Consider the following 9803-nt stretch of genomic DNA (forward strand, 5'->3'; position numbering starts at 1 on the left):
TGCTGGCGCTGACACTGCAGGCAGCCTCTGCCAGGCTCCCCCAGCTCATGGGTCCCATAGCCACAGTGTGGCCTGCCAGTATTAGCGGTACGCCACTGGTGCTTGCTCATCACTACTTGTTACAAGTACTGAGCACTGAAGTATGGAAATGCTCACTTACCAATACCTGTTTCCAGTACTGAGCATTCGAGCATGGTGGTACTCGCTCATCACTACTTGTTACGAATACTGAGCACTTGACCATGGTAGTACTCACTCATCACTACTTCTTACGAGTACTGAGCACTTGAGCATGGTAGTGCTCGCTCATCACTACTTCTTATACATACCACGCACCCGAGCATCGAAGTACCCTCTCATCACTACTTCTTACTGGTATCGAGCACTCAAGCATGAGAGTACCCACTCATCGCTACTTCTTATGAGTACTGAGCACCTGAGTATGATAGTGCCCACTCATCACTACTTCTTATGAGTATGAAGCACCCAAGCAGTGCTCACTCATCAATACTTGTTATGAGTACCGAGCACTCGAGCATGGTAGAGCCCACTCATCACTACTTCTTACACATACCGAGCAGTCCAGCATAGTAGTGCCCACTCATCACTATTCCTTACAAGTCCCAAACAGTCCAGCATGGTAGTGCCCACTCATCACTACTTCTTACAAGTACTGAGCAGTCCAGCATGGTAGTGCCCACTCATCACTACTTCTTATGAGTACTAGGCACCTGAGTATGATAGTGCTCAGTCATCACTACTTCTTATTAGTACCGAGCACTCGAGCATGGCAGTGCTCACTCATCAATACTTGTTATGATTACTGAGCACTCAAGCATGGTAGTGCTCACTCATCAATATTTGTTACGAGTACCAAGCACTCGAGCATGGTAGGGCTCACTCATCAGTATTTGTTACTAGTACCGAGCACCCGAGCATCGTAGCGCTCGCTCATCACTAATTACAATGTATTCACTCTTTGTCTGACAGTATGACAGAGAAGGCAACCTGAAATGTCGTTGTTTCTGAACAACTCATTAAAAAATCAGGAGCAGCCAACATTTTATTAAAGGACACAATGAAAAACTATAAAGATTTTCAGTAATTTATATCTATATCTCCGGATATTTAGGCTAAAATGTAAAATGATCACAATCACCAACAATTTGTAGTTTTCAAACTTAGAAAAATCAGGAAACATTAAATTCTTAGGATACTAGAACAAGTGCACTGTCGTCACAGACTGTCAAGGAATTTATGGACACCTTTTAACCCTGCAAAATGAGTTTCTTTAATTCCTTGCGGTTTTCATATTTCATTCATATTGTGACTACAAAAAAAAAGAAAAAACAGATACATTAGGTTCCTTTGGTATTGTGTGTATACAGCGCAGCACATCTCATTTGAAGATGCTAAATAAGAAATGAAAGCTTTCAGTCACTTTTCGGATGCAACATACAGTGACATTTTATGGGTAGATTCTTCATGACATTCCTACCTCATATGGGACACTTTGAAAAAGAACACATTGAAAACATTTACAATAAATCCGATAAAGCCATGCATAGCTGGATGAGATGTCAACTTGGTTTTATTACAGTGTGTACCTGTGTGATGATATTTCACTGGCCTCCTGACAATTGGTTTTCATGGAAACGTCCTATAGGATTCCCTGGGGGATTTTTGATGTGATCACACAGACATGTTTCATGGATGGATAATGTCTAACTCGGCATCAATTTGCATGGATTAATGGTTTCTAAAGAAAACATCTTGAAGTAGATGTAGCAAGGCGATTTTGCAAGGAAAACTAGAACCAAATCAGGCGTATTCCTTGGTGTATATGTGCATCAGTGCATCTAGATATTTTATTTAAATTGTACTCAATGAGCTCCAGTCTTGGAGATGCATTCACAGAAAGGTTCCCAGCATACAAATCATAATGTTATTTTCCCTTGCAAACAAAGGCATTGCGAGTTACAACTGTGTCGAATAATTGTGACTTGAATGGGAGGATCCAGCTTGAAGAGGACGTTATTATGATTCATTGCACAGGGAAATTTTTTACTATTATGCTCCTTCTTACACACACACTTCATTGAATATATATATATATATATATATATATATATATACAGTGGAACCTTGGATTAAAAGTAACTTGGTTTGAGGGCGTTTTGCAAGACAAGCAAAGCTTTTTTAAAAATATGTAACTTGGTTTAAGAGCAATGCTTTGCAATAAGAGCAAATACTCACCGTGCACAGTTCCGGTTCCGTTCTTTCACCACGCTCTGACCCGCTCTGGAGGTAACTTTTTGTACATATCTACTCTCTACAGTACACAGTATACCATTGTACAGTACAGTGTATACTATATAGCATATCTATCAATTTGCATTTGTGCATACAGTATTGAACTTTCTGCTAACCAGTATAACATATTGCTGTAATGCAATCTAATTGCCTGGGCAGTATTCCTACCCCACATTTGGCTTAGTTCTGGCCTTATTTTGAGGAGAATAGATTTGGGGTTTGTTTTTATCTGTATTGTACTAGAATAAAGTTCATCATATTTATACATCATTTTTTTCTCTCTACAGTGTACTTCTCGCACACCAACAATTCTATTGTAAACTAACGTGCACAGTATACTGCACTGTATTTTGTATTAGTGCACTGTAATAATTTTATATGAATACAGTAGATTATATTGTATTATTGTAATAAGTTTGTATAAAAATACAGTAAATGTTTTTGAGATGTGGAACGAATTGTCTGCGTTTTAATTATGGGAAAATTTGCTTCGTTATAAGAGTAATTTGGTTTAAGAGCACACTCCCGGAACGAATTATGCTTGTAATCCAAGGGTCCACCGTGTATACATACAGTGGAACCTTGGATTAAGAGTATTTCGGTTTAAGAGCGTTTTGCAAGACAAGCAAAGCTTTTTACAAATTTGTAACTTGGTTAAGGAGCAATGATTTGCAATAAGAGCAAATAGTCACCATGCACACGTCCGGTTCCATCTTCTCACCACCCTCTGACCCGCTCTGGAGGTAACTTACTGTACATATGTACTGTATACTGTATACCATTGTACAGTACAGTATATACTATATAGCATCTCTATCAATTTCCATTTGTGGATACAGTATTGTATGTTCTTTCTGGCAACCAGTACAGCACATTGCTTGTACTGTAATCTGCCTGTGCAGTATTCCTACCCCACATTTGGCTTAGCTCTGCCCTTATTTTGGGGAGAATAGATTTGGGGTGTGTTTTTTTGTGTATTGTACTAGAATAAAGGTTGTCATGTTTATACATCATTTTTTCTCTCTATAGTATGCACACCAACAATTTTATTGGAAGCTAATGTGTAGTTTAATTTGTTACTGTAAAGTGTTTTGTATTAATGTACTGCAATAAATTTATATGAATACAGTATATTTTTTATTACTGCAATAAGTTTGTATAAATAGTGTAAATATTTTTGGGTTGTGGAACGAATTGTCTGCGTTTCAATTATTTCCTATGGGAAAATTTGCTTTGCTTATAAGAGTAACTTGGTTTAAGAGCACACTGCTGAAACCAATTATGCTCGTAATCCAAGGTTCCAATATATATATATATATATATATATATATATATATATATATAGTTCCTGATGTATATTTTATAGTACCGACCTTAGTCCTATTAGTACAAGAAGATTGAACCTGGTTGTTGTTAGCCATATATAATGCATGAGTGATACACAGTAAAGAATAGTATATAAACTTGAAAAAAATCTTTGCATATATAACATACATTTGATGATACCATTTTTTTAAGGACAGAATTTCTACTTTTACTTAAGTCTAATACCAAACTAAAATAACAGTTTTCACACCCTTTAAACAGAATCTGTCATCCCAACAAGCATACACTGGCATGCAAGTCTTTGAGATGTAAATTCATCAACACCTTTATATGTTTTATCTGTTGCTGCATTGCAGAGTAAAGTGTGTTTTCTTTCGAGATTGTTTCCCTACCCTTCACCAGCCTTTTTAGCTTGACTGATAGCCCATGGTCTGTGTGCAAGGCAAAAAAAAAAAAAAAAAGCAGACAGTGAGCTGTTAATCAAGCTAACGGGGCTGGTGCTGGGGGAAAAAAGCAATCCAAGAAAGTAGTGGCACCTCAAGTTCTTTGTCATTTAACACCCCATTTGTATAGGAACTAAAACACTAATTTCTGCAGCAACAGATAGAAGATATGAGTATTAATGGATTCACATTTTAAAGACTTCCATGCTCATTCATGTGGTTCGGAGGGTTGATCTTACTGACAGATTTCCTTTAAACCTTTGTCCCCAAAGTCAGTGCTTAGAAGTGCTAATTACACCTTGCTCCTTTTGTTTGACATTCTAGATCTTTCCACATGAAATACCATTTATTCTACAGTTTACACATAACAGATCCTTCTTAGATAGTGCCGGATCAATCTAAGTGGAGACTCTGGAAAGCAAAAAAACAAAATCCTTTTCTATTTCTATATCCCAATTATTTTATTTTAAGAAAACCAATGGGGAATTTGAATACAGACATATTCCAGTGAAATCTATTTATGAAGAAGAAAATATGGACTGATGAGATACTAGTTGTAATGGTTCAAGAATGAACTCTCCAGTAGTGATGAGTGATCTCTAAAATGCTCGAGTGCTTGGTACTTGATTCGAGCAAGTTGGATGCTCGGACATATTCGTCTGATAAGATATATTGCAACGTTTCCTATTTTCATGTGTACTATTGATTTATGGGAAAAAAAATAAAACGACGGTTACACTTTAATGTTGTATTTAACAAAATCCCAATTCTATCTATGACACTTGTTTCTGTTTTGCCCCTTAGTGCACTAACACACAGCGCACCAGGGACACAGGAAGATACTTCACCAGAGAACATCTACCCGTTGATTTATTGGAAGGAATGAACAGTCAGCCTTTGTACTCAGATGACATGAAACGAGGGAAGATAGAGGACACAATTCTAACGCCAAGCTGTGTTGTTAGCTGTGTGAGCTGTGGTGATAGGGCTTGTGACTAGACACAGTCCCTATCAGCATATCATAAAAGATCGTTAGAAATACTTTTTCTCAAGATTCCGTCTACCACTCAGAGACTAATGTAGGGGTGAGGAATGACCATATGCGGCCTGTGACGACCTTTTCTGCGGTCCTCGGGTACATTCCCAGGGACCACAGTGCTAAGTGGCAGCCAAGTCTTTCCGGCTGCTGGTGTGCCGCCCCGTGGCCTCGTTACCTTCAGGTCATCTTAGGGTTTTCCTGCACGGCGCATTCTGGGTCCTTCTGGTCACAGGTATGTTGACTTCTATAAGATTCGTGACGCCACTCTCGGTATTGCAGTCAGGGCGACCGCCACTGCAGTTTAGGGGACACCTGGGACTGATGGTGGGTGCAGTTAGATGTTGTGGCCTCCCGAGAGTGAGGCTAGCCCCAGGGCCCGGTGTGGGTGTGTGGAACCACAGGTCGCAGAATGACTCACACGCACAGCAAGAATGTCTTTCAGGGTTTTGACTCACTTTCAGGTGGCAGGGGTAAGTAACTCGGACGAAGCTGTGAGAAACGTGTGGAACCAGGAATTCCTTCAGGCTAACTTGTGAGGGTGGCTACTTACTCGCCTTCCTAGCCCTTGTGTTTTTGTGGTGACCCAGACTTGTAGTCCTACGGGGTCACCCAGGGAAGTTGCTTCTGCCTGATCTCCCCTTTTTCGGCCCGTCTGCATATAGACTGGACCAGGTCACTCCGGCTGCTTGCCTCTTGTGAACTATGGGGCCTCTCGTTGCTACGTGGCTCCGGACTCTGTGGTGTTATGGTGGAGGGTATGAAGTACCCCCACCTGCAGGTTTGGCAGGCCAACTGAATGAGACCCTGCGCTAGGGACCTGTAACCACATGTGGCCTGGTCCTCTCCTGGCAGTCCCCGTACTCCACCACCCCTCTGCACTCCGGCCTTAGGTGGATTTCAGGCGGCACTACCAGGTGACCGTTCTCCTCCATCAGTAACCACTGCACCTGTGGTGTCTGACTAGTGACAGCCTCCAGGTTTCCTCCTTGCGACAGCTCTCCCTAAGCTTCACTTCAGACTGGCTCAAAACTTCCTCCCCTCTGTGCCTGCCTCCGCAACTTATCAACCAGGCTCTCTACCACACCCCTTGAGTGGAGATGGAGGCCACGCCCCCTCCTGGATTCCCCAGGGGTCCCTTCAAAGGTCAATGTGGGAGACCTGGTTACTATGCGCCTGTGTAACCACACCTTGGTCAGCCTTCTGGATTACCTGTGTTGTACTGCCCCTAGCATGGGTGCAGTACTCAGTGGTGCCTGACCAGGTAAGGGGCGCCACATTGGCCCTTTACATCCTGTATGCAGCATTCATTAATGCATACACGGTTGAACCTAGAATGTATAGGCTCCTTCCAGCGAGAGGATGTACTTTGTGGCGGGATAGGCATGCAATGCGGTCTCAGAGAAGAGGAGTGTCTGCCCCAGCATCCCCGAGGTTTGTTTGTGCCCCCAGGTATCCCTCCAGCATCCCAGGACTGTCTTTGCATCTCCATCCCTCAGGGTAGTCTGTGTTCCTCCAGCCCACCAAGGGCTGTCTGTGCCCCTCAAGCCTCCCCAGGTATATATGTGCCCCTACAGCCTCCTCTGGGATGTATGTGCCCCTCCAGCCTCCCCAGGCCTGCCTGTGCCCCTCCAGCCTCTCCAGGTCTGCCTGTGTCCCTCCAGCCTCCCCAGGCCTGTCTTTCCCCTCCAGCCTTCCCAATCCTGCATGTGCCCCTCCAGCTCCTCCAGGGCTAAATGTGGCCCTCCAGCCTCCCCAGGCTTGCTTATGCCCTTCCAACCTCCCCAGGGCTGCCTGGCCCCCTCCAAAGTCCCCAGGGCTGCTTGTGTCCCTCCAGCCTCCCTAGGGATGCCTGCACACCTAGTCTCCCCAGGGATATCTGCTCCACTCCAGACTTTCCAGGCCTGCTGTACCCCTCCAGCCTCTACAGGCCTGCCTGTGCCCTTCCAACCTCTCCATGGCTGCCTGTGCTCCTCTAGTGTCCACAGGGCTGCCAGTGTCACTCTGGTATCCTCAGAGCTGACAGTGCCCCTGCAGCCTCCCCAGGCCTGCCTATGCCCCTCCAGCCTCCCTAGTCCTGCCTGTGCCCCTCCAGGCCTGCCTGTGGCCCTCCAGCCCTTCCAGGGCTGCCTGTGTGCCTCCAGTCTCCCCAGAGCTGCCTGTGCCCTTCCAGCATTCCCAGGGCTGCCTGTGCCCCTCCAGCCTCCCAAGGCCTGCCTGTGCGGCTCCAGCCTCCCCAGGGCTGTCTGTTCCCCTCCAGCCTTCCCAGGCCTGCCTGTGCCCCTCCAGCCTCCCCAGTGTTGCCTGTGCCCCTCCAGTCTCCCCAGGACTGCCTGTGTCCCTCCAGCCTCCCCAGGACTGCCTGTGTCTCTCCAGCCTCCCCAGGGCTGCCTGTGCCCCTCCAGCCTCCCCAGGGCTGCCTGAGCGCTTCCAGCCTCCCCAGGACAGCCTGTGCTCCTCCAGCCTCCTCAGGTAAAAGCAGTTGTGAGAAGCAACAAGATCAATATTGCCTAATATCATGGCCACACCATAAACAAGAAGCTCCAGCCATCAAAGTGAGTTAATTGATTGACCAAATATAGTAGGGTAATTGTCAAGTTGATAATTTTGTGCGGCCTTCTAATGATGGTAGAAATTTCCAAAAGGCCCCCGACAGGAAAAATGTTCCCTACTCCTGGACTAATGGTTAGACAGAAGGTATTAATCAGATGTTCTAGCCATATTTTCTGTGTCATGTGTCAGATTATCACTGTGATTGGTTGGAACATCTTCCGTTAGTTTAATATGCTATTGAAAAACAATATCAAAAGTTTAAGACATCTCCATTCTTCTGTAAGCTTGGAAAGAACTATGCTTTGATTCCTTTTAAAAGGTTCCAAAAGCAAAAGTAAATTTCATTTAAATCCCTATCTATTTGATGTTATAATCTAAGCTACTTTCTATTATACTTGTATTAAATTATAACGTTACCTACTGTATTAGCAGATTAAATTTAACTACTCCATGTTTTTCAATAGTTCTTTGTAAGTTAAGACCATATAAACTTAAATTTATCTAAAGATTTTCCGACCTCAAGAGTATCCATCTCGCAAGCTTAACCTTTTCAACCCCAGGCGATTTTTGCGTTTTTCATTTTCAAGTTTTGCTCTCCTTCTTCCAAGAGACATACATTTTTTATTTTTCAGTCAATATAGCCATATGAGGGCAATGTGGGGGATGTGGGGGCTCAGAATGTATATACTAGGCTATGTGGGAGGCTAATGCTGTATTTAGAAGGCTATGTGTAGCATATAATATATATGCAGTGCTGCCCAAAAGTATTGGCACCCCTGCAATTCTGTCAGATAATACTCAGTTTCTTCTTGAAAATGATTGCAATCACAAATTTTTTGGTATTATTATCTTCATTTAATCTGTCTTCAATGAAAAAAAAATTGTCAAAAAGCCAAATTGGATATAATTCCACACCAAACATAAAAAAGGGGATAGACAAAAGTATTGGCACTGTTTGAAAAATCATGTGATGCTTCTCTAATTTGTGTAATTAACAGCACCTGTAACTTACCTGTGGCACCTAACAGGTGTTGGCAATAACTAAATCACACTTGCAGCCAGTTGACATGGATTAAAGTTGACTCAACCTCTGTCCTGTGTCCTTGTGTGTACCACATTGAGCACGGAGAAACGAAAGAAGACCAAAAAACTGTCTGAGGACTTGAAAATCCAAATTGTGAGGAAGCATGAGCAATCTCAAGGCTACAAGTCCATCTCCAAAGACCTGAAAGTTCCTGTGTCTACGGTGCGCAGTGTCATCAAGAATTTTAAAGCCCATGGCACTGTTGCCAACCTCCCTAGATGTGGAAGGAAAAGAAAAATTGATGAGAGATTTCAATGCAAGATTGTGCGAATGGTGGATAAAGAACCTCGACTAACATCCAAACAAGTTCAAGCTGCCCTGCAGTCCGAGGGTACAACAGTGTGAACCCGTACTATCCGTCAGTGTCTGAATGAAAAGGGACTGTATGGTAGGATACCCAGGAAGACCCCACTTCTTACCCCGAGACACAAAAAAAGCCAGGCTGGAGTTTGCCATAACTTACCTGAGAAAGCCTAAAACGTTTTGGAAGAATGTTCTCTGGTCAGATGAGACAAAAGTAGAGCTTTTTGGGAAAAGCCATCAACATAGAGTTTACTGGAAAAAAAAGAGGCATTCAAAAAAAAGAACACGGTCCCTACAGTGAAGCATGGCGGAGCTTCCCTGATGTTTAGGGGTTGCTTTGCTGCCTCTGGCACTGGACTGCTTGACCGTCTGCATGACATTATGAAGTCTGGAGACTACCAACAAATTTTGCAGCATAATGTAGGGCCCAGTGTGAGAAAACTGGGTCTTCCTCAGAGGTCATGAGTCTTCCAGCAGGACAATGACCCAAAACACACTTGAAAAAGCACTAGAAAATGGTTTGATAGAAAGCACTGGAGACTAATAAAGTGGCTAGCAATGAGTCCAGACCTGAATCCCATAGAACACCTGTGGAGAGATCTCAAAATGGCAGTTTGGAGAAGGCACCCTTTAAATCACAGGGACCTGGAGCAGTTTGCCAAAGAAGAATGGTCTAAAATTCCAGCAGAGCATTGTAAGAAACTCATTGATGGTTACCGGAAGTGGTTGTTCAGAGTTATTTTGG

Source organism: Anomaloglossus baeobatrachus, chromosome 6, assembly GCF_048569485.1.
Source record: "Anomaloglossus baeobatrachus isolate aAnoBae1 chromosome 6, aAnoBae1.hap1, whole genome shotgun sequence".
NCBI lineage: Eukaryota > Metazoa > Chordata > Amphibia > Anura > Aromobatidae > Anomaloglossus > Anomaloglossus baeobatrachus.